This window comes from Lycorma delicatula, chromosome 13 (assembly GCF_047948215.1).
Source record: "Lycorma delicatula isolate Av1 chromosome 13, ASM4794821v1, whole genome shotgun sequence".
NCBI classification, from domain to species: Eukaryota; Metazoa; Arthropoda; class Insecta; order Hemiptera; family Fulgoridae; genus Lycorma; species Lycorma delicatula.
Window position 1 is genome coordinate 26,030,683 of NC_134467.1, and position 27,553 is coordinate 26,058,235.

At 32.0% G+C, this 27,553-nt stretch overlaps 1 protein-coding gene and 1 long non-coding RNA gene across 3 annotated transcripts in view; one reads left to right on the forward strand and one right to left on the reverse strand.

Annotated features, from left to right (window-relative positions):
- LOC142334119 (uncharacterized) overlaps window positions 1-5,272 on the reverse strand; it is an 88,683-nt gene extending 83,411 nt beyond the window's left edge. The window contains exon 1 of the mRNA XM_075381847.1: window positions 5,033-5,272. The gene's annotated coding sequence lies outside the window, so the exon portion shown is untranslated. The remainder of the gene's footprint in view (window positions 1-5,032) is intronic.
- Window positions 1-27,553, forward strand: part of LOC142334122 (uncharacterized) — a 54,990-nt gene that overhangs the window by 18,444 nt on the left and 8,993 nt on the right. Inside the window, exon 1 of one of the 2 annotated variants that reach the window (XR_012758773.1) lies at window positions 26,476-26,672. The exons of the other annotated variant lie outside the window; for it this stretch is intronic. This is a non-coding gene — a long non-coding RNA (uncharacterized LOC142334122). Of the gene's footprint in view, window positions 1-26,475; window positions 26,673-27,553 lie in introns of those variants that run through there. 2 annotated transcript variants of the gene reach the window in all.

Consider the following 27,553-nt stretch of genomic DNA (forward strand, 5'->3'; position numbering starts at 1 on the left):
ACTTGCTTCAGATTTATATTCAGATGAAGTAAAATACAAGGTGTAAACAAAAAATATCCAATCTTGGCTCATAAAAACAAAAATAGTTAACATAGTTCAGTGACTTTTTTCCCTTCAAATTAGACTCCTTTTGATGTAACAGTTTTATCCCAGCAATGTTTTTATTGTTGGAAGCTTTTTCCAAAGTCATTTTAAGTGAACCGATAAGTCATTTTGCTGCATTTCTTTTGATCTCTTCTCTGTTCTTCAAGACTTCTTTCCTCTAAGCAGAATTTTAAACATAGGAAGGTGCATAGCCAAAAATCACAGGGAGCCATGTCTGGTAGCCAAACTGCGGAAAAATGCAGGGTTAACTGAACCTTACAACCCTCAATGTAATAAGGATAAAATCAAAACCTAAACCGACAACGATTGTTAATGTCTATATGCCTACAAGCGCCCATGATGATGATGAGGTAGAGTGTGTATATGAAGAGATTGATGAAGCAATTAAACACATAAAAGGAGATGAAAATTTAATAATAGTTGGAGATTGGAATGCAAGCATTGGAAAAGGCAAGGAAGGAAATATAGTGGGTGAATACGGGCTGGGCAAAAGGAATGAAAGAGGGGACTGACTTATAGAGTTTTGCACGAAGTATAATTTAGTAATTGCCAACACCCAATTTAAAAATCATTTTAGAAGAATACACACTTGGAAAAAGCCAGGCGATACTGCAAGGTATCAGATAGATTATATCATGGTTAAGCAAAGATTTAAAAATCAACTCGTTGACTGCAAAACTTACCCTGGAGCAGACATTGATAGCGACCATAATTTGGTGATAATGAAATGTAGATTGGGGTTTAAAAACCTGAAGACAAGGTGTCAGATGAATCGGTGCAATTTAAAGAAGCTTGCGGAAGAGGAGGTAAAGAAGATCTTTGAGGAGGGCATCGCAAGAGGTATGAGTAAAAAAGATAAGGTAGAAAATGTAGAAGAGGAATGGGAGAATGTTAAAAAAGAAATTCTTAAATCAGCAGAAGCAAACGTAGGCGGAATAAAGAGAACTGGCAGAAAACCTTGGGTTTCAGACGATATATTGCAGTTGATGGATGAACGTAGAAAATATAAGAATGCTAGTGATGAAGAAAGTAACAGGAACTATCGGCAATTAAGAAATGCTATAAACAGGAAGTGCAAACTGGCGAAAGAAGAGTGGATTAAAGAAAAGTGTTCAGAAATGGAAAGAGAAATGAACATTGGTAAAATAGACGGAGCATACAGGAAAGTTAAGGAAAATTTTGGGGTATATAAATTAACATCTAATAATGTGTTAAACAAAGATGGTACACCAATATGTAAAACAAAAGGTAAAGTTGATAGATGGGTGGAATATATTGAAGAGTTATACGGAGGAAATGAATTAGAAAATAGTGTTATAGAGGAAGAAGAGGAAGTTGACGAGGATGAAATGGGAGAAACAATACTGAGATCTGAATTTAAGAGAGCATTAAAAGATTTAAATGGCAGAAAGGCTCCTGGAATAGACGGAATACCTGTAGAATTACTGCGCAGTGCAGGTGAGGAAGCGATGATAGATTATACAAACTGGTGTGTAATATTTATGAAAAAGGGGAATTTCCATCAGACTTCAGAAAAAATGTTATAGTCATGATACCAAAGAAAGCAGAGGCAGATAAATGTGAAGAATACAGAACAATTAGTTTAACTAGTCATGCATTAAAAATCTTAATTAGAATTCTATACAGAAGAATTGAGAGGAGAGTGGAAGAAGTGTTAGGAGAAGACCGATTTGGTTTCAGGAAAAGTATAGGGACAAGGGAAGCAATTTTAGGCCTCAGATTAATAGTAGAACGAAGATTAAAGAAAAACAAACCGACATACTTGGCGTTTATAGACCTAGAAAAGGCATTTGATAACGTAGACTGGAATAAAATGTTCAGCATTTAAAAAAAATTATGGTTCAAATACAGAGATAAAAGAACAGTTGCTAACATGTACAGGAACCAAACAGCAACAGTAACAATTAAAGAACATAAGAAAGAAGCCGTAATAAGAAAGGGAGTCTGACAAGCATGTTCCCTATCTCCGTTACTTTTTAATCTTTACATGGAACTAGCAGTTAATGATGCATATCATTAGCACAAGCTAAACGAATATTTCTTCAGTAAGAAATATAATTTGTTTACATCAAAAATTAATTTAAATGTCAGGAAAAGATTTTTGAATGTGTATGTTTGGAGTGTCGCTTTATATGGAAGTGAAACTTGGACGATCGGCTTCATTCGGAAAACTTATTTCATATTCTACTGCTGCAGCTGTAGCATTACCATTACAGACAGCCAAAATGTATACCACATCAGTGTATTTCTCTGTTGTAAATAAGTACAGTTTTTTCACGTTAAAAACCATAAGAAATCACTAATTATGTCCCTTAATTAACGTCCTAAAAATTTCAATACGATCTCATTTCACCTGGGTAGCTGAAATCGAGTGAAATTTTGCACAAGCCGTAACTTGCAAACAATCCGTTTTAGGACATATGTTTGTATGAATTTTTCCATTATTTTCACATGCAGAATAGGTTACAAAATTCCCGGGTGAGCTTAATGATACATCCTATTTATTTATAGTGTTTGCATAGAAAACATTGAAAAGTTTTGTAAATTTAATGTAAAAACATTAAATATGTTTTGTAAACATTAAAAAGTTTTTGGTGCTTAAAAGAGTTTTTGAAAGGAATTCAGGACTAGGTAAAGTTTGAATATCATTCTCATTCATCCTCTGAAGTATTATCTAAACGGTAGTTACCAGAGGCTAAACAGGAAAAAGAAAAGGTTATTTAGAGGTTAGATTCCACTTTAAGGAAAAATGTTTCTGACAAGACTTATGTATCATTGTCTCTAGAATCCAAATTCGAGGTGCAAATGTGTCCCATTTAAAAAAATTAACTTCTAATCTAGTTAGCCCTCCTCTGGTCAAAATCATAATTTTTTTTTTGCATCTTCCAGAAAAATCACTTCCTTCAATTTTAGAAAAGGAGGACGGGGGAGGTCTAGGACACCTGTTTTAAATATATCTATATATATATATATTTAAGTAATATATATTACTTCATTTATATGAAGTAATGTTTTTTGTGCATGTCCCTTGTATTTTGAAAATATACACTCAGTCTGTCCATGTAATATTAACTACAGGTACTGTAATTTAATTTTATACTCATGGGTTTATGGGTTGTTTGATCAACAGTGTTTTATTGATTTGTCTTATAATGTAAATCTTTTTGTTTGTGTGTAGTTTTGAAAGTTACACACAAAAAATCTTTATGAAGTTTTATCGGTATACAGAAAGGTTGTAAATTACCTCCATATTTTAATTTGCTATAATATAAGAGATGTTTACAATATAAGAGATCACCTATTTTATTAATACATAACATCAGCACCAGCATTTCTCATGACTGTAAGTTTTGAGAATGTTTACAAAGCATTTCAGCATGAACTCTGCAGTGGAATATTGATCAGAATGCATCAAATTTATATCAACACTCGACTAAGAATTAAAAATGTAATAAAACTTCTACATCCACTTCCTTAAGAAAATTTTGCAGGGTATGACTTCAGGTTCAAGTAAAGCCCACACCTTTTATAAAACCTCACAACCTGGATGTAGAGGGTTGGCATCAAGCCAATATGATTGTTCTACAGATCATATTGGCTTTACATGGCAGTTTGTAATATTCTTAGGATCAAATACAGCAATATTTGATGAGTGGTCCAGCTACCATTGGTGAACTCATATTAAATACACTTCATAGTGGAAGGCTGACTGCATTAGCTGAAGTGATATAAAGCATTGTTGAGCATATTCTCCGATAAACAGGTACTGTTCTATTTCTACCCAAGTAAGTTCTAAGAAACAGAACAAAACTGTTTCATTATAATATATTATTAAATATAAAACTATTAGGAATTTAAAATAGTTACTTTACAACCAATCTATATATAACATTAAATATTTCATGTTAAATGTGTTTTTTTATATAACATTTTATCTATAAGTATGGGTATGTATCCATTAACATCGACTAAATATTTTATTACACAAGTTCTTTAATGTAGTTGTCAACTAAAATAATTCTTTTATTGTAATCATTACATAACATATTATATAGATCACATACAGGATGGATATATATGATACTCTATGAACTCGTCATTGCAAATCAGCTGATTTCAAAGTTGAGAGTTCTAAGATTCAAATCCTAGTAAAGGGAATTACTTTACATGGATTTAAATTAACCACACATCTCAGGAATGTTTAACTTGAGACTTACAAGACTACACTTCATTTACACTCATAAATATCCTCTGAAGTAATACCTTACGGTGGTTTGGGAGGCTAAACAGAAAAAAGAAAGAGATATGATATTCCACAGATAAAAAAAAATTGTTCCAACATTTACCTGGATATATTAAGAGAAATCACAGTAAAACTTAATTAATTAGACCAGTATTACAATGTAACAAAATTAAGTGACAGGTGTAAGATATAATAAGTGATAAAGTAATAATTTTAAATAAAGAAGAAATCATTACTTGATTTCATGTCTGAACACAGGTATTGTCCAATATTTCACTAAAGTTTGATCAATATTTGCAATCATCTATAATCGTTCTCTGTTGCAAAATGTTTTTGTGTATCTTCTCGTACTTTGATACTGTGTTCATCATTTTACAAACAGAGGTTGGACTGCTTCAGTCTTACCTCTGTTTATTTATAACAGTTCAGACTTGTTTTCCATCTTCACGGGTTACCTTTACTAGTTTGATGATCCATCTGAATATCTATGCGTAAGATTAACATGATTATCCACACAGTTGCCTGGTAAACTGTACTTTATCATGTGTAAAACATGATAAACCATCTAGTTTAACCATACAGTTTTAACCATCTAGTAAATTGTAACATGACATTGATTTCCAACTACCTGCACAACATACTGTTGTCTACTAACATACCTACCTTGAGGTTTTGGGGTGTTCCAAATTGCAGATTTAATATAGCCCTCCAGGTTGCTGTATTATCGTATCTGACTGAGTTTACATGGTGGTACCAACATCATGATTTTTTAATAAGTATTGGCAGACAAAGCAAGGTATTGGTCCCCTACACTAAAGATACGTTGATAATAGTTAGATTATTAAATTAAAGAAATAACAAGATCTAAGCTGTAAATACAGACAAAATAAAATAATTAATTTCTTGACAAATAACTGGATTGATTCAATATTAATTTCACTAGAGTTCAAAAACAAAAAAAAAAAAAAAACAACTTTAATTTAACCTAATAATAAACAGTTAATTACAAAAAAAGACTTTTTACAGATAAAGAAAAAAATAACTGCAAACAAATTACGGTCGTTTCACATGTTGTTCGTTGCATTGTGAAATGACTGAAATATAGTTCTAAACGCTGTATTTTAATAATGAAAATTTCCAACTTGCTTCCCTCTCCACAATAGATGTTTGAGACCAAAATACTCAATTTTTATCATGATGTACAGCATGGTGTTTTAATATACTGAAAAGAGTCTGGAACAATAAAACAATGAAAAATATGCACTCTTATTTCCATTTTTTTTCTTTTCATCCTGTCTTTTGGGTTATGAAGAAGCAATTTGGCAGGATTTTATGGCCGGTACCCTTCCTGATGACAACCTTTAGGGCAATTGAAGTTTGTAAAGTTGCACTGCATGAAAAATTGCTTATACCCAGATATACTCCCACATTATCAGGTGCTCCTTTCCCACGTCTAACCTCTGAGAATGCCAAATGGCTTCTTCTGCTTATAATTTTCCATTAAATAAGTTACAAAAAAAAAAAAATTTGTTATGATATTGTCACTAGGCTTTGTCACTTAAAATTCGAACTTTTCATCTACAATTCATTGATTTTATGTTATTATTAACTGGCATCAAGTAGGCAGAACAGAGGCAGGATCATGGCAAAGACTTTATGAGAATGTGCCACAACATTTTTTAATCATAGATTTTTCTTGAGAGTTAATAAAATAAACTGCGGAAGAATGCAGGGTTAACTGAACCTTACAACCCTCAATGTAATAAGGATAAAATCAAAACCTAAACCGACAACGATTGTTAACGTCTATATGCCTACAAGCGCCCATGATGATGATGAGGTAGAGTGTGTATATGAAGAGATTGATGAAGCAATTAAACACATAAAAGGAGATGAAAATTTAATAATAGTTGGAGATTGGAATGCAAGCATTGGAAAAGGCAAGGAAGGTAATATAGTGGGTGAATACGGGCTGGGCAAAAGGAATGAAAGAGGGGACTGACTTATAGAGTTTTGCACGAAGTATAATTTAGTAATTGCCAACACCCAATTTAAAAATCATTTTAGAAGAATATACACTTGGAAAAAGCCAGGCGATACTGCAAGGTATCAGATAGATTATATCATGGTTAAGCAAAGATTTAGAAATCAACTTGTTGACTGCAAAACTTACCCTGGAGCAGACATTGATAGCGACCATAATTTGGTAATAATGAAAGGTAGATTGGGGTTTAAAAACCTGAAGACAAGGTGTCAGATGAATCGATGGAATTTAAAGAAGCTTGAGGAAGAGGAGGTAAAGAAGATTTTTGAGGAGGACATCGCAAGAGGTATGAGTAAAAAAGATAACGTAGAAAATGTAGAAGAAGAATGGGAGAATGTTAAAAAAGAAATTCTTAAATCAGCAGAAGCAAACTTAGGCGGAATAAAGAGAACTGGTAGATGATATATTGCAGCTGATGGATGAACGTAGAAAATATAAGAATGCTAGTGATGAAGAAAGTAAAAGGAACTATCGGCAATAATGCTATAAACAGGAAGTGCAAACTGGCGAAAGAAGAGTGGATTAAAGAAGAGTGTTCAGAAATGGAAAGAGAAATGAACATTGGTAAAATAGACGGAGCATACAGGAAAGTTAAGGAAAATTTTGGGGTATATAAATTAACATCTAATAATGTGTTAAACAAAGATGGTACACCAATATGTAATACAAAAGGTAAAGTTGATAGATGGGTGGAATATATTGAAGAGTTATACGGAGGAAATGAATTAGAAAATAGTGTTATAGAGGAAGAAGAGGAAGTTGACGAGGATGAAATGGGAGAAACAATACTGAGATCTGAATTTAAGAGAGCATTAAAAGATTTAAATGGCAGAAAGGCTCCTGGAATAGACGGAATACCTGTAGAATTACTGCGCAGTGCAGGTGAGGAAGCGATGATAGATTATACAAACTGGTGTGTAATATTTATGAAAAAGGGGAATTTCCATCAGACTTCAGAAAAAATGTTATAGTCATGATACCAAAGAAAGCAGAGGCAGATAAATGTGAAGAATACAGAACAATTAGTTTAACTAGTCATGCATTAAAAATCTTAATTAGAATTCTATACAGAAGAATTGAGAGGAGAGTGGAAGAAGTGTTAGGAGAAGACCGATTTGGTTTCAGGAAAAGTATAGGGACAAGGGAAGCAATTTTAGGCCTCAGATTAATAGTAGAACGAAGATTAAAGAAAAACAAACCGACATACTTGGCGTTTATAGACCTAGAAAAGGCATTTGATAACGTAGACTGGAATAAAATGTTCAGCATTTAAAAAAAATTAGGGTTCAAATACAGAGATAAAAGAACAGTTGCTAACATGTACAGGAACCAAACAGCAACAGTAACAATTAAAGAACATAAGAAAGAAGCCGTAATAAGAAAGGGAGTCTGACAAGCATGTTCCCTATCTCCGTTACTTTTTAATCTTTACATGGAACTAGCAGTTAATGATGCATATCATTAGCACAAGCTAAACGAATATTTCTTCAGTAAGAAATATAATTTGTTTACATCAAAAATTAATTTAAATGTCAGGAAAAGATTTTTGAATGTGTATGTTTGGAGTGTCGCTTTATATGGAAGTGAAACTTGGACGATCGGCTTCATTCGGAAAACTTATTTCATATTCTACTGCTGCAGCTGTAGCATTACCATTACAGACAGCCAAAATGTATACCACATCAGTGTATTTCTCTGTTGTAAATAAGTACAGTTTTTTCACGTTAAAAACCATAAGAAATCACTAATTATGTCCCTTAATTAACGTCCTAAAAATTTCAATACGATCTCATTTCACCTGGGTAGCTGAAATCGAGTGAAATTTTGCACAAGCCGTAACTTGCAAACAATCCGTTTTAGGACATATGTTTGTATGAATTTTTCCATTATTTTCACATGCAGAATAGGTTACAAAATTCCCGGGTGAGCTTAATGATACATCCTATTTATTTATAGTGTTTGCATAGAAAACATTAAAAAGTTTTGTAAACATTAAAAAGTTTTTGGTGCTTAAAAGAGTTTTTGAAAGGAATTCAGGACTAGGTAAAGTTTGAATATCATTCTCATTCATCCTCTGAAGTATTATCTAAACGGTAGTTACCAGAGGCTAAACAGGAAAAAGAAAAGGTTATTTAGAGGTTAGATTCCACTTTAAGGAAAAATGTTTCTGACAAGACTTATGTATCATTGTCTCTAGAATCCAAATTCGAGGTGCAAATGTGTCCCATTTAAAAAAATTAACTTCTAATCTAGTTAGCCCTCCTCTGGTCAAAATCATAATTTTTTTTTTGCATCTTCCAGAAAAATCACTTCCTTCAATTTTAGAAAAGGAGGACGGGGGAGGTCTAGGACACCTGTTTTAAATATATCTATATATATATATTTAAGTAATATATATTACTTCATTTATATGAAGTAATGTTTTTTGTGCATGTCCCTTGTATTTTGAAAATATACACTCAGTCTGTCCATGTAATATTAACTACAGGTACTGTAATTTAATTTTATACTCATGGGTTTATGGGTTGTTTGATCAACAGTGTTTTATTGATTTGTCTTATAATGTAAATCTTTTTGTTTGTGTGTAGTTTTGAAAGTTACACACAAAAAATCTTTATGAAGTTTTATCGGTATACAGAAAGGTTGTAAATTACCTCCATATTTTAATTTGCTATAATATAAGAGATGTTTACAATATAAGAGATCACCTATTTTATTAATACATAACATCAGCACCAGCATTTCTCATGACTGTAAGTTTTGAGAATGTTTACAAAGCATTTCAGCATGAACTCTGCAGTGGAATATTGATCAGAATGCATCAAATTTATATCAACACTCGACTAAGAATTAAAAATGTAATAAAACTTCTACATCCACTTTCTTAAGAAAATTTTGCAGGGTATGACTTCAGGTTCAAGTAAAGCCCACACCTTTTATAAAACCTCACAACCTGGATGTAGAGGGTTGGCATCAAGCCAATATGATTGTTCTACAGATCATATTGGCTTTACATGGCAGTTTGTAATATTCTTAGGATCAAATACAGCAATATTTGATGAGTGGTCCAGCTACCATTGGTGAACTCATATTAAATACACTTCATAGTGGAAGGCTGACTGCATTAGCTGAAGTGATATAAAGCATTGTTGAGCATATTCTCCGATAAACAGGTACTGTTCTATTTCTACCCAAGTAAGTTCTAAGAAACAGAACAAAACTGTTTCATTATAATATATTATTAAATATAAAACTATTAGGAATTTAAAATAGTTACTTTACAACCAATCTATATATAACATTAAATATTTCATGTTAAATGTGTTTTTTTATATAACATTTTATCTATAAGTATGGGTATGTATCCATTAACATCGACTAAATATTTTATTACACAAGTTCTTTAATGTAGTTGTCAACTAAAATAATTCTTTTATTGTAATCATTACATAACATATTATATAGATCACATACAGGATGGATATATATGATACTCTATGAACTCGTCATTGCAAATCAGCTGATTTCAAAGTTGAAAGTTCTAAGATTCAAATCCTAGTAAAGGGAATTACTTTACATGGATTTCAATTAACCACACATCTCAGGAATGTTTAACTTGAGACTTACAAGACTACACTTCATTTACACTCATAAATATCCTCTGAAGTAATACCTTACGGTGGTTTGGGAGGCTAAACAGAAAAAAGAAAGAGATATGATATTCCACAGATAAAAAAAAATTGTTCCAACATTTACCTGGATATATTAAGAGAAATCACAGTAAAACTTAATTAATTAGACCAGTATTACAATGTAACAAAATTAAGTGACAGGTGTAAGATATAATAAGTGATAAAATAATAATTTTAAATAAAGAAGAAATCATTACTTGATTTCATGTCTGAACACAGGTATTGTCCAATATTTCACTAAAGTTTGATCAATATTTGCAATCATCTATAATCGTTCTCTGTTGCAAAATGATTTTGTGTATCTTCTCGTACTTTGATACTGTGTTCATCATTTTACAAACAGAGGTTGGACTGCTTCAGTCTTACCTCTGTTTATTTATAACAGTTCAGACTTGTTTTCCATCTTCACGGGTTACCTTTACTAGTTTGATGATCCATCTGAATATCTATGCGTAAGATTAACATGATTATCCACACAGTTGCCTGGTAAACTGTACTTTATCATGTGTAAAACATGATAAACCATCTAGTTTAACCATACAGTTTTAACCATCTAGTAAATTGTAACATGACATTGATTTCCAACTACCTGCACAACATACTGTTGTCTACTAACATACCTACCTTGAGGTTTTGGGGTGTTCCAAATTGCAGATTTAATATAGCCCTCCAGGTTGCTGTATTATCGTATCTGACTGAGTTTACATGGTGGTACCAACATCATGATTTTTTAATAAGTATTGGCAGACAAAGCAAGGTATTGGTCCCCTACACTAAAGATACGTTGATAATAGTTAGATTATTAAATTAAAGAAATAACAAGATCTAAGCTGTAAATACAGACAAAATAAAATAATTAATTTCTTGACAAATAACTGGATTGATTCAATATTAATTTCACTAGAGTTCAAAAACAAAAAAAAAAAAAAAACAACTTTAATTTAACCTAATAATAAACAGTTAATTAAAAAAAAGACTTTTTACAGATAAAGAAAAAAATAACTGCAAACAAATTACGGTCGTTTCACATGTTGTTCGTTGCATTGTGAAATGACTGAAATATAGTTCTAAACGCTGTATTTTAATAATGAAAATTTCCAACTTGCTTCCCTCTCCACAATAGATGTTTGAGACCAAAATACTCAATTTTTATCATGATGTACAGCATGGTGTTTTAATATACTGAAAAGAGTCTGGAACAATAAAACAATGAAAAATATGCACTCTTATTTCCATTTTTTTCTTTTCATCCTGTCTTTTGGGTTATGAAGAAGCAATTTGGCAGGATTTTATGGCCGGTACCCTTCCTGATGACAACCTTTAGGGCAATTGAAGTTTGTAAAGTTGCACTGCATGAAAAATTGCTTATACCCAGATATACTCCCACATTATCAGGTGCTCCTTTCCCACGTCTAACCTCTGAGAATGCCAAATGGCTTCTTCTGCTTATAATTTTCCATTAAATAAGTTACAAAAAAAAAAAATTTGTTATGATATTGTCACTAGGCTTTGTCACTTAAAATTCGAACTTTTCATCTACAATTCATTGATTTTATGTTATTATTAACTGGCATCAAGTAGGCAGAACAGAGGCAGGATCATGGCAAAGACTTTATGAGAATGTGCCACAACATTTTTTAATCATAGATTTTTCTTGAGAGTTAATAAAATAAACTGCGGAAGAATGCAGGGTTAACTGAACCTTACAACCCTCAATGTAATAAGGATAAAATCAAAACCTAAACCGACAACGATTGTTAACGTCTATATGCCTACAAGCGCCCATGATGATGATGAGGTAGAGTGTGTATATGAAGAGATTGATGAAGCAATTAAACACATAAAAGGAGATGAAAATTTAATAATAGTTGGAGATTGGAATGCAAGCATTGGAAAAGGCAAGGAAGGTAATATAGTGGGTGAATACGGGCTGGGCAAAAGGAATGAAAGAGGGGACTGACTTATAGAGTTTTGCACGAAGTATAATTTAGTAATTGCCAACACCCAATTTAAAAATCATTTTAGAAGAATATACACTTGGAAAAAGCCAGGCGATACTGCAAGGTATCAGATAGATTATATCATGGTTAAGCAAAGATTTAGAAATCAACTTGTTGACTGCAAAACTTACCCTGGAGCAGACATTGATAGCGACCATAATTTGGTAATAATGAAAGGTAGATTGGGGTTTAAAAACCTGAAGACAAGGTGTCAGATGAATCGATGGAATTTAAAGAAGCTTGAGGAAGAGGAGGTAAAGAAGATTTTTGAGGAGGACATCGCAAGAGGTATGAGTAAAAAAGATAACGTAGAAAATGTAGAAGAAGAATGGGAGAATGTTAAAAAAGAAATTCTTAAATCAGCAGAAGCAAACTTAGGCGGAATAAAGAGAACTGGTAGATGATATATTGCAGCTGATGGATGAACGTAGAAAATATAAGAATGCTAGTGATGAAGAAAGTAAAAGGAACTATCGGCAATAATGCTATAAACAGGAAGTGCAAACTGGCGAAAGAAGAGTGGATTAAAGAAGAGTGTTCAGAAATGGAAAGAGAAATGAACATTGGTAAAATAGACGGAGCATACAGGAAAGTTAAGGAAAATTTTGGGGTATATAAATTAACATCTAATAATGTGTTAAACAAAGATGGTACACCAATATGTAATACAAAAGGTAAAGTTGATAGATGGGTGGAATATATTGAAGAGTTATACGGAGGAAATGAATTAGAAAATAGTGTTATAGAGGAAGAAGAGGAAGTTGACGAGGATGAAATGGGAGAAACAATACTGAGATCTGAATTTAAGAGAGCATTAAAAGATTTAAATGGCAGAAAGGCTCCTGGAATAGACGGAATACCTGTAGAATTACTGCGCAGTGCAGGTGAGGAAGCGATGATAGATTATACAAACTGGTGTGTAATATTTATGAAAAAGGGGAATTTCCATCAGACTTCAGAAAAAATGTTATAGTCATGATACCAAAGAAAGCAGAGGCAGATAAATGTGAAGAATACAGAACAATTAGTTTAACTAGTCATGCATTAAAAATCTTAATTAGAATTCTATACAGAAGAATTGAGAGGAGAGTGGAAGAAGTGTTAGGAGAAGACCGATTTGGTTTCAGGAAAAGTATAGGGACAAGGGAAGCAATTTTAGGCCTTAGATTAATAGTAGAACGAAGATTAAAGAAAAACAAACCGACATACTTGGCGTTTATAGACCTAGAAAAGGCATTTGATAACGTAGACTGGAATAAAATGTTCAGCATTTAAAAAAAATTAGGGTTCAAATACAGAGATAAAAGAACAGTTGCTAACATGTACAGGAACCAAACAGCAACAGTAACAATTAAAGAACATAAGAAAGAAGCCGTAATAAGAAAGGGAGTCTGACAAGCATGTTCCCTATCTCCGTTACTTTTTAATCTTTACATGGAACTAGCAGTTAATGATGCATATCATTAGCACAAGCTAAACGAATATTTCTTCAGTAAGAAATATAATTTGTTTACATCAAAAATTAATTTAAATGTCAGGAAAAGATTTTTGAATGTGTATGTTTGGAGTGTCGCTTTATATGGAAGTGAAACTTGGACGATCGGCTTCATTCGGAAAACTTATTTCATATTCTACTGCTGCAGCTGTAGCATTACCATTACAGACAGCCAAAATGTATACCACATCAGTGTATTTCTCTGTTGTAAATAAGTACAGTTTTTTCACGTTAAAAACCATAAGAAATCACTAATTATGTCCCTTAATTAACGTCCTAAAAATTTCAATACGATCTCATTTCACCTGGGTAGCTGAAATCGAGTGAAATTTTGCACAAGCCGTAACTTGCAAACAATCCGTTTTAGGACATATGTTTGTATGAATTTTTCCATTATTTTCACATGCAGAATAGGTTACAAAATTCCCGGGTGAGCTTAATGATACATCCTATTTATTTATAGTGTTTGCATAGAAAACATTAAAAAGTTTTGTAAACATTAAAAAGTTTTTGGTGCTTAAAAGAGTTTTTGAAAGGAATTCAGGACTAGGTAAAGTTTGAATATCATTCTCATTCATCCTCTGAAGTATTATCTAAACGGTAGTTACCAGAGGCTAAACAGGAAAAAGAAAAGGTTATTTAGAGGTTAGATTCCACTTTAAGGAAAAATGTTTCTGACAAGACTTATGTATCATTGTCTCTAGAATCCAAATTCGAGGTGCAAATGTGTCCCATTTAAAAAAATTAACTTCTAATCTAGTTAGCCCTCCTCTGGTCAAAATCATAATTTTTTTTTTGCATCTTCCAGAAAAATCACTTCCTTCAATTTTAGAAAAGGAGGACGGGGGAGGTCTAGGACACCTGTTTTAAATATATCTATATATATATATTTAAGTAATATATATTACTTCATTTATATGAAGTAATGTTTTTTGTGCATGTCCCTTGTATTTTGAAAATATACACTCAGTCTGTCCATGTAATATTAACTACAGGTACTGTAATTTAATTTTATACTCATGGGTTTATGGGTTGTTTGATCAACAGTGTTTTATTGATTTGTCTTATAATGTAAATCTTTTTGTTTGTGTGTAGTTTTGAAAGTTACACACAAAAAATCTTTATGAAGTTTTATCGGTATACAGAAAGGTTGTAAATTACCTCCATATTTTAATTTGCTATAATATAAGAGATGTTTACAATATAAGAGATCACCTATTTTATTAATACATAACATCAGCACCAGCATTTCTCATGACTGTAAGTTTTGAGAATGTTTACAAAGCATTTCAGCATGAACTCTGCAGTGGAATATTGATCAGAATGCATCAAATTTATATCAACACTCGACTAAGAATTAAAAATGTAATAAAACTTCTACATCCACTTTCTTAAGAAAATTTTGCAGGGTATGACTTCAGGTTCAAGTAAAGCCCACACCTTTTATAAAACCTCACAACCTGGATGTAGAGGGTTGGCATCAAGCCAATATGATTGTTCTACAGATCATATTGGCTTTACATGGCAGTTTGTAATATTCTTAGGATCAAATACAGCAATATTTGATGAGTGGTCCAGCTACCATTGGTGAACTCATATTAAATACACTTCATAGTGGAAGGCTGACTGCATTAGCTGAAGTGATATAAAGCATTGTTGAGCATATTCTCCGATAAACAGGTACTGTTCTATTTCTACCCAAGTAAGTTCTAAGAAACAGAACAAAACTGTTTCATTATAATATATTATTAAATATAAAACTATTAGGAATTTAAAATAGTTACTTTACAACCAATCTATATATAACATTAAATATTTCATGTTAAATGTGTTTTTTTATATAACATTTTATCTATAAGTATGGGTATGTATCCATTAACATCGACTAAATATTTTATTACACAAGTTCTTTAATGTAGTTGTCAACTAAAATAATTCTTTTATTGTAATCATTACATAACATATTATATAGATCACATACAGGATGGATATATATGATACTCTATGAACTCGTCATTGCAAATCAGCTGATTTCAAAGTTGAGAGTTCTAAGATTCAAATCCTAGTAAAGGGAATTACTTTACATGGATTTCAATTAACCACACATCTCAGGAATGTTTAACTTGAGACTTACAAGACTACACTTCATTTACACTCATAAATATCCTCTGAAGTAATACCTTACGGTGGTTTGGGAGGCTAAACAGAAAAAAGAAAGAGATATGATATTCCACAGATAAAAAAAAATTGTTCCAACATTTACCTGGATATATTAAGAGAAATCACAGTAAAACTTAATTAATTAGACCAGTATTACAATGTAACAAAATTAAGTGACAGGTGTAAGATATAATAAGTGATAAAATAATAATTTTAAATAAAGAAGAAATCATTACTTGATTTCATGTCTGAACACAGGTATTGTCCAATATTTCACTAAAGTTTGATCAATATTTGCAATCATCTATAATCGTTCTCTGTTGCAAAATGATTTTGTGTATCTTCTCGTACTTTGATACTGTGTTCATCATTTTACAAACAGAGGTTGGACTGCTTCAGTCTTACCTCTGTTTATTTATAACAGTTCAGACTTGTTTTCCATCTTCACGGGTTACCTTTACTAGTTTGATGATCCATCTGAATATCTATGCGTAAGATTAACATGATTATCCACACAGTTGCCTGGTAAACTGTACTTTATCATGTGTAAAACATGATAAACCATCTAGTTTAACCATACAGTTTTAACCATCTAGTAAATTGTAACATGACATTGATTTCCAACTACCTGCACAACATACTGTTGTCTACTAACATACCTACCTTGAGGTTTTGGGGTGTTCCAAATTGCAGATTTAATATAGCCCTCCAGGTTGCTGTATTATCGTATCTGACTGAGTTTACATGGTGGTACCAACATCATGATTTTTTAATAAGTATTGGCAGACAAAGCAAGGTATTGGTCCCCTACACTAAAGATACGTTGATAATAGTTAGATTATTAAATTAAAGAAATAACAAGATCTAAGCTGTAAATACAGACAAAATAAAATAATTAATTTCTTGACAAATAACTGGATTGATTCAATATTAATTTCACTAGAGTTCAAAAACAAAAAAAAAAAAAAAAACAACTTTAATTTAACCTAATAATAAACAGTTAATTAAAAAAAAGACTTTTTACAGATAAAGAAAAAAATAACTGCAAACAAATTACGGTCGTTTCACATGTTGTTCGTTGCATTGTGAAATGACTGAAATATAGTTCTAAACGCTGTATTTTAATAATGAAAATTTCCAACTTGCTTCCCTCTCCACAATAGATGTTTGAGACCAAAATACTCAATTTTTATCATGATGTACAGCATGGTGTTTTAATATACTGAAAAGAGTCTGGAACAATAAAACAATGAAAAATATGCACTCTTATTTCCATTTTTTTCTTTTCATCCTGTCTTTTGGGTTATGAAGAAGCAATTTGGCAGGATTTTATGGCCGGTACCCTTCCTGATGACAACCTTTAGGGCAATTGAAGTTTGTAAAGTTGCACTGCATGAAAAATTGCTTATACCCAGATATACTCCCACATTATCAGGTGCTCCTTTCCCACGTCTAACCTCTGAGAATGCCAAATGGCTTCTTCTGCTTATAATTTTCCATTAAATAAGTTACAAAAAAAAAAAAATTTGTTATGATATTGTCACTAGGCTTTGTCACTTAAAATTCGAACTTTTCATCTACAATTCATTGATTTTATGTTATTATTAACTGGCATCAAGTAGGCAGAACAGAGGCAGGATCATGGCAAAGACTTTATGAGAATGTGCCACAACATTTTTTAATCATAGATTTTTCTTGAGAGTTAATAAAATAAACTGCGGAAGAATGCAGGGTTAACTGAACCTTACAACCCTCAATGTAATAAGGATAAAATCAAAACCTAAACCGACAACGATTGTTAACGTCTATATGCCTACAAGCGCCCATGATGATGATGAGGTAGAGTGTGTATATGAAGAGATTGATGAAGCAATTAAACACATAAAAGGAGATGAAAATTTAATAATAGTTGGAGATTGGAATGCAAGCATTGGAAAAGGCAAGGAAGGTAATATAGTGGGTGAATACGGGCTGGGCAAAAGGAATGAAAGAGGGGACTGACTTATAGAGTTTTGCACGAAGTATAATTTAGTAATTGCCAACACCCAATTTAAAAATCATTTTAGAAGAATATACACTTGGAAAAAGCCAGGCGATACTGCAAGGTATCAGATAGATTATATCATGGTTAAGCAAAGATTTAGAAATCAACTTGTTGACTGCAAAACTTACCCTGGAGCAGACATTGATAGCGACCATAATTTGGTAATAATGAAAGGTAGATTGGGGTTTAAAAACCTGAAGACAAGGTGTCAGATGAATCGATGGAATTTAAAGAAGCTTGAGGAAGAGGAGGTAAAGAAGATTTTTGAGGAGGACATCGCAAGAGGTATGAGTAAAAAAGATAACGTAGAAAATGTAGAAGAAGAATGGGAGAATGTTAAAAAAGAAATTCTTAAATCAGCAGAAGCAAACTTAGGCGGAATAAAGAGAACTGGTAGATGATATATTGCAGCTGATGGATGAACGTAGAAAATATAAGAATGCTAGTGATGAAGAAAGTAAAAGGAACTATCGGCAATAATGCTATAAACAGGAAGTGCAAACTGGCGAAAGAAGAGTGGATTAAAGAAGAGTGTTCAGAAATGGAAAGAGAAATGAACATTGGTAAAATAGACGGAGCATACAGGAAAGTTAAGGAAAATTTTGGGGTATATAAATTAACATCTAATAATGTGTCAAACAAAGATGGTACACCAATATGTAATACAAAAGGTAAAGTTGATAGATGGGTGGAATATATTGAAGAGTTATACGGAGGAAATGAATTAGAAAATAGTGTTATAGAGGAAGAAGAGGAAGTTGACGAGGATGAAATGGGAGAAACAATACTGAGATCTGAATTTAAGAGAGCATTAAAAGATTTAAATGGCAGAAAGGCTCCTGGAATAGACGGAATACCTGTAGAATTACTGCGCAGTGCAGGTGAGGAAGCGATGATAGATTATACAAACTGGTGTGTAATATTTATGAAAAAGGGGAATTTCCATCAGACTTCAGAAAAAATGTTATAGTCATGATACCAAAGAAAGCAGAGGCAGATAAATGTGAAGAATACAGAACAATTAGTTTAACTAGTCATGCATTAAAAATCTTAATTAGAATTCTATACAGAAGAATTGAGAGGAGAGTGGAAGAAGTGTTAGGAGAAGACCGATTTGGTTTCAGGAAAAGTATAGGGACAAGGGAAGCAATTTTAGGCCTCAGATTAATAGTAGAACGAAGATTAAAGAAAAACAAACCGACATACTTGGCGTTTATAGACCTAGAAAAGGCATTTGATAACGTAGACTGGAATAAAATGTTCAGCATTTAAAAAAAATTAGGGTTCAAATACAGAGATAAAAGAACAGTTGCTAACATGTACAGGAACCAAACAGCAACAGTAACAATTAAAGAACATAAGAAAGAAGCCGTAATAAGAAAGGGAGTCTGACAAGCATGTTCCCTATCTCCGTTACTTTTTAATCTTTACATGGAACTAGCAGTTAATGATGCATATCATTAGCACAAGCTAAACGAATATTTCTTCAGTAAGAAATATAATTTGTTTACATCAAAAATTAATTTAAATGTCAGGAAAAGATTTTTGAATGTGTATGTTTGGAGTGTCGCTTTATATGGAAGTGAAACTTGGACGATCGGCTTCATTCGGAAAACTTATTTCATATTCTACTGCTGCAGCTGTAGCATTACCATTACAGACAGCCAAAATGTATACCACATCAGTGTATTTCTCTGTTGTAAATAAGTACAGTTTTTTCACGTTAAAAACCATAAGAAATCACTAATTATGTCCCTTAATTAACGTCCTAAAAATTTCAATACGATCTCATTTCACCTGGGTAGCTGAAATCGAGTGAAATTTTGCACAAGCCGTAACTTGCAAACAATCCGTTTTAGGACATATGTTTGTATGAATTTTTCCATTATTTTCACATGCAGAATAGGTTACAAAATTCCCGGGTGAGCTTAATGATACATCCTATTTATTTATAGTGTTTGCATAGAAAACATTAAAAAGTTTTGTAAACATTAAAAAGTTTTTGGTGCTTAAAAGAGTTTTTGAAAGGAATTCAGGACTAGGTGAAGTTTGAATATCATTCTCATTCATCCTCTGAAGTATTATCTAAACGGTAGTTACCAGAGGCTAAACAGGAAAAAGAAAAGGTTATTTAGAGGTTAGATTCCACTTTAAGGAAAAATGTTTCTGACAAGACTTATGTATCATTGTCTCTAGAATCCAAATTCGAGGTGCAAATGTGTCCCATTTAAAAAAATTAACTTCTAATCTAGTTAGCCCTCCTCTGGTCAAAATCATAATTTTTTTTTTGCATCTTCCAGAAAAATCACTTCCTTCAATTTTAGAAAAGGAGGACGGGGGAGGTCTAGGACACCTGTTTTAAATATATCTATATATATATATTTAAGTAATATATATTACTTCATTTATATGAAGTAATGTTTTTTGTGCATGTCCCTTGTATTTTGAAAATATACACTCAGTCTGTCCATGTAATATTAACTACAGGTACTGTAATTTAATTTTATACTCATGGGTTTATGGGTTGTTTGATCAACAGTGTTTTATTGATTTGTCTTATAATGTAAATCTTTTTGTTTGTGTGTAGTTTTGAAAGTTACACACAAAAAATCTTTATGAAGTTTTATCGGTATACAGAAAGGTTGTAAATTACCTCCATATTTTAATTTGCTATAATATAAGAGATGTTTACAATATAAGAGATCACCTATTTTATTAATACATAACATCAGCACCAGCATTTCTCATGACTGTAAGTTTTGAGAATGTTTACAAAGCATTTCAGCATGAACTCTGCAGTGGAATATTGATCAGAATGCATCAAATTTATATCAACACTCGACTAAGAATTAAAAATGTAATAAAACTTCTACATCCACTTTCTTAAGAAAATTTTGCAGGGTATGACTTCAGGTTCAAGTAAAGCCCACACCTTTTATAAAACCTCACAACCTGGATGTAGAGGGTTGGCATCAAGCCAATATGATTGTTCTACAGATCATATTGGCTTTACATGGCAGTTTGTAATATTCTTAGGATCAAATACAGCAATATTTGATGAGTGGTCCAGCTACCATTGGTGAACTCATATTAAATACACTTCATAGTGGAAGGCTGACTGCATTAGCTGAAGTGATATAAAGCATTGTTGAGCATATTCTCCGATAAACAGGTACTGTTCTATTTCTACCCAAGTAAGTTCTAAGAAACAGAACAAAACTGTTTCATTATAATATATTATTAAATATAAAACTATTAGGAATTTAAAATAGTTACTTTACAACCAATCTATATATAACATTAAATATTTCATGTTAAATGTGTTTTTTTATATAACATTTTATCTATAAGTATGGGTATGTATCCATTAACATCGACTAAATATTTTATTACACAAGTTCTTTAATGTAGTTGTCAACTAAAATAATTCTTTTATTGTAATCATTACATAACATATTATATAGATCACATACAGGATGGATATATATGATACTCTATGAACTCGTCATTGCAAATCAGCTGATTTCAAAGTTGAGAGTTCTAAGATTCAAATCCTAGTAAAGGGAATTACTTTACATGGATTTCAATTAACCACACATCTCAGGAATGTTTAACTTGAGACTTACAAGACTACACTTCATTTACACTCATAAATATCCTCTGAAGTAATACCTTACGGTGGTTTGGGAGGCTAAACAGAAAAAAGAAAGAGATATGATATTCCACAGATAAAAAAAAATTGTTCCAACATTTACCTGGATATATTAAGAGAAATCACAGTAAAACTTAATTAATTAGACCAGTATTACAATGTAACAAAATTAAGTGACAGGTGTAAGATATAATAAGTGATAAAATAATAATTTTAAATAAAGAAGAAATCATTACTTGATTTCATGTCTGAACACAGGTATTGTCCAATATTTCACTAAAGTTTGATCAATATTTGCAATCATCTATAATCGTTCTCTGTTGCAAAATGATTTTGTGTATCTTCTCGTACTTTGATACTGTGTTCATCATTTTACAAACAGAGGTTGGACTGCTTCAGTCTTACCTCTGTTTATTTATAACAGTTCAGACTTGTTTTCCATCTTCACGGGTTACCTTTACTAGTTTGATGATCCATCTGAATATCTATGCGTAAGATTAACATGATTATCCACACAGTTGCCTGGTAAACTGTACTTTATCATGTGTAAAACATGATAAACCATCTAGTTTAACCATACAGTTTTAACCATCTAGTAAATTGTAACATGACATTGATTTCCAACTACCTGCACAACATACTGTTGTCTACTAACATACCTACCTTGAGGTTTTGGGGTGTTCCAAATTGCAGATTTAATATAGCCCTCCAGGTTGCTGTATTATCGTATCTGACTGAGTTTACATGGTGGTACCAACATCATGATTTTTTAATAAGTATTGGCAGACAAAGCAAGGTATTGGTCCCCTACACTAAAGATACGTTGATAATAGTTAGATTATTAAATTAAAGAAATAACAAGATCTAAGCTGTAAATACAGACAAAATAAAATAATTAATTTCTTGACAAATAACTGGATTGATTCAATATTAATTTCACTAGAGTTCAAAAACAAAAAAAAAAAAAAAAACAACTTTAATTTAACCTAATAATAAACAGTTAATTAAAAAAAAGACTTTTTACAGATAAAGAAAAAAATAACTGCAAACAAATTACGGTCGTTTCACATGTTGTTCGTTGCATTGTGAAATGACTGAAATATAGTTCTAAACGCTGTATTTTAATAATGAAAATTTCCAACTTGCTTCCCTCTCCACAATAGATGTTTGAGACCAAAATACTCAATTTTTATCATGATGTACAGCATGGTGTTTTAATATACTGAAAAGAGTCTGGAACAATAAAACAATGAAAAATATGCACTCTTATTTCCATTTTTTTCTTTTCATCCTGTCTTTTGGGTTATGAAGAAGCAATTTGGCAGGATTTTATGGCCGGTACCCTTCCTGATGACAACCTTTAGGGCAATTGAAGTTTGTAAAGTTGCACTGCATGAAAAATTGCTTATACCCAGATATACTCCCACATTATCAGGTGCTCCTTTCCCACGTCTAACCTCTGAGAATGCCAAATGGCTTCTTCTGCTTATAATTTTCCATTAAATAAGTTACAAAAAAAAAAAAATTTGTTATGATATTGTCACTAGGCTTTGTCACTTAAAATTCGAACTTTTCATCTACAATTCATTGATTTTATGTTATTATTAACTGGCATCAAGTAGGCAGAACAGAGGCAGGATCATGGCAAAGACTTTATGAGAATGTGCCACAACATTTTTTAATCATAGATTTTTCTTGAGAGTTAATAAAATAAACTGCGGAAGAATGCAGGGTTAACTGAACCTTACAACCCTCAATGTAATAAGGATAAAATCAAAACCTAAACCGACAACGATTGTTAACGTCTATATGCCTACAAGCGCCCATGATGATGATGAGGTAGAGTGTGTATATGAAGAGATTGATGAAGCAATTAAACACATAAAAGGAGATGAAAATTTAATAATAGTTGGAGATTGGAATGCAAGCATTGGAAAAGGCAAGGAAGGTAATATAGTGGGTGAATACGGGCTGGGCAAAAGGAATGAAAGAGGGGACTGACTTATAGAGTTTTGCACGAAGTATAATTTAGTAATTGCCAACACCCAATTTAAAAATCATTTTAGAAGAATATACACTTGGAAAAAGCCAGGCGATACTGCAAGGTATCAGATAGATTATATCATGGTTAAGCAAAGATTTAGAAATCAACTTGTTGACTGCAAAACTTACCCTGGAGCAGACATTGATAGCGACCATAATTTGGTAATAATGAAAGGTAGATTGGGGTTTAAAAACCTGAAGACAAGGTGTCAGATGAATCGATGGAATTTAAAGAAGCTTGAGGAAGAGGAGGTAAAGAAGATTTTTGAGGAGGACATCGCAAGAGGTATGAGTAAAAAAGATAACGTAGAAAATGTAGAAGAAGAATGGGAGAATGTTAAAAAAGAAATTCTTAAATCAGCAGAAGCAAACTTAGGCGGAATAAAGAGAACTGGTAGATGATATATTGCAGCTGATGGATGAACGTAGAAAATATAAGAATGCTAGTGATGAAGAAAGTAAAAGGAACTATCGGCAATAATGCTATAAACAGGAAGTGCAAACTGGCGAAAGAAGAGTGGATTAAAGAAGAGTGTTCAGAAATGGAAAGAGAAATGAACATTGGTAAAATAGACGGAGCATACAGGAAAGTTAAGGAAAATTTTGGGGTATATAAATTAACATCTAATAATGTGTCAAACAAAGATGGTACACCAATATGTAATACAAAAGGTAAAGTTGATAGATGGGTGGAATATATTGAAGAGTTATACGGAGGAAATGAATTAGAAAATAGTGTTATAGAGGAAGAAGAGGAAGTTGACGAGGATGAAATGGGAGAAACAATACTGAGATCTGAATTTAAGAGAGCATTAAAAGATTTAAATGGCAGAAAGGCTCCTGGAATAGACGGAATACCTGTAGAATTACTGCGCAGTGCAGGTGAGGAAGCGATGATAGATTATACAAACTGGTGTGTAATATTTATGAAAAAGGGGAATTTCCATCAGACTTCAGAAAAAATGTTATAGTCATGATACCAAAGAAAGCAGAGGCAGATAAATGTGAAGAATACAGAACAATTAGTTTAACTAGTCATGCATTAAAAATCTTAATTAGAATTCTATACAGAAGAATTGAGAGGAGAGTGGAAGAAGTGTTAGGAGAAGACCGATTTGGTTTCAGGAAAAGTATAGGGACAAGGGAAGCAATTTTAGGCCTCAGATTAATAGTAGAACGAAGATTAAAGAAAAACAAACCGACATACTTGGCGTTTATAGACCTAGAAAAGGCATTTGATAACGTAGACTGGAATAAAATGTTCAGCATTTAAAAAAAATTAGGGTTCAAATACAGAGATAAAAGAACAGTTGCTAACATGTACAGGAACCAAACAGCAACAGTAACAATTAAAGAACATAAGAAAGAAGCCGTAATAAGAAAGGGAGTCTGACAAGCATGTTCCCTATCTCCGTTACTTTTTAATCTTTACATGGAACTAGCAGTTAATGATGCATATCATTAGCACAAGCTAAACGAATATTTCTTCAGTAAGAAATATAATTTGTTTACATCAAAAATTAATTTAAATGTCAGGAAAAGATTTTTGAATGTGTATGTTTGGAGTGTCGCTTTATATGGAAGTGAAACTTGGACGATCGGCTTCATTCGGAAAACTTATTTCATATTCTACTGCTGCAGCTGTAGCATTACCATTACAGACAGCCAAAATGTATACCACATCAGTGTATTTCTCTGTTGTAAATAAGTACAGTTTTTTCACGTTAAAAACCATAAGAAATCACTAATTATGTCCCTTAATTAACGTCCTAAAAATTTCAATACGATCTCATTTCACCTGGGTAGCTGAAATCGAGTGAAATTTTGCACAAGCCGTAACTTGCAAACAATCCGTTTTAGGACATATGTTTGTATGAATTTTTCCATTATTTTCACATGCAGAATAGGTTACAAAATTCCCGGGTGAGCTTAATGATACATCCTATTTATTTATAGTGTTTGCATAGAAAACATTAAAAAGTTTTGTAAACATTAAAAAGTTTTTGGTGCTTAAAAGAGTTTTTGAAAGGAATTCAGGACTAGGTGAAGTTTGAATATCATTCTCATTCATCCTCTGAAGTATTATCTAAACGGTAGTTACCAGAGGCTAAACAGGAAAAAGAAAAGGTTATTTAGAGGTTAGATTCCACTTTAAGGAAAAATGTTTCTGACAAGACTTATGTATCATTGTCTCTAGAATCCAAATTCGAGGTGCAAATGTGTCCCATTTAAAAAAATTAACTTCTAATCTAGTTAGCCCTCCTCTGGTCAAAATCATAATTTTTTTTTTGCATCTTCCAGAAAAATCACTTCCTTCAATTTTAGAAAAGGAGGACGGGGGAGGTCTAGGACACCTGTTTTAAATATATCTATATATATATATTTAAGTAATATATATTACTTCATTTATATGAAGTAATGTTTTTTGTGCATGTCCCTTGTATTTTGAAAATATACACTCAGTCTGTCCATGTAATATTAACTACAGGTACTGTAATTTAATTTTATACTCATGGGTTTATGGGTTGTTTGATCAACAGTGTTTTATTGATTTGTCTTATAATGTAAATCTTTTTGTTTGTGTGTAGTTTTGAAAGTTACACACAAAAAATCTTTATGAAGTTTTATCGGTATACAGAAAGGTTGTAAATTACCTCCATATTTTAATTTGCTATAATATAAGAGATGTTTACAATATAAGAGATCACCTATTTTATTAATACATAACATCAGCACCAGCATTTCTCATGACTGTAAGTTTTGAGAATGTTTACAAAGCATTTCAGCATGAACTCTGCAGTGGAATATTGATCAGAATGCATCAAATTTATATCAACACTCGACTAAGAATTAAAAATGTAATAAAACTTCTACATCCACTTTCTTAAGAAAATTTTGCAGGGTATGACTTCAGGTTCAAGTAAAGCCCACACCTTTTATAAAACCTCACAACCTGGATGTAGAGGGTTGGCATCAAGCCAATATGATTGTTCTACAGATCATATTGGCTTTACATGGCAGTTTGTAATATTCTTAGGATCAAATACAGCAATATTTGATGAGTGGTCCAGCTACCATTGGTGAACTCATATTAAATACACTTCATAGTGGAAGGCTGACTGCATTAGCTGAAGTGATATAAAGCATTGTTGAGCATATTCTCCGATAAACAGGTACTGTTCTATTTCTACCCAAGTAAGTTCTAAGAAACAGAACAAAACTGTTTCATTATAATATATTATTAAATATAAAACTATTAGGAATTTAAAATAGTTACTTTACAACCAATCTATATATAACATTAAATATTTCATGTTAAATGTGTTTTTTTATATAACATTTTATCTATAAGTATGGGTATGTATCCATTAACATCGACTAAATATTTTATTACACAAGTTCTTTAATGTAGTTGTCAACTAAAATAATTCTTTTATTGTAATCATTACATAACATATTATATAGATCACATACAGGATGGATATATATGATACTCTATGAACTCGTCATTGCAAATCAGCTGATTTCAAAGTTGAAAGTTCTAAGATTCAAATCCTAGTAAAGGGAATTACTTTACATGGATTTCAATTAACCACACATCTCAGGAATGTTTAACTTGAGACTTACAAGACTACACTTCATTTACACTCATAAATATCCTCTGAAGTAATACCTTACGGTGGTTTGGGAGGCTAAACAGAAAAAAGAAAGAGATATGATATTCCACAGATAAAAAAAAATTGTTCCAACATTTACCTGGATATATTAAGAGAAATCACAGTAAAACTTAATTAATTAGACCAGTATTACAATGTAACAAAATTAAGTGACAGGTGTAAGATATAATAAGTGATAAAATAATAATTTTAAATAAAGAAGAAATCATTACTTGATTTCATGTCTGAACACAGGTATTGTCCAATATTTCACTAAAGTTTGATCAATATTTGCAATCATCTATAATCGTTCTCTGTTGCAAAATGATTTTGTGTATCTTCTCGTACTTTGATACTGTGTTCATCATTTTACAAACAGAGGTTGGACTGCTTCAGTC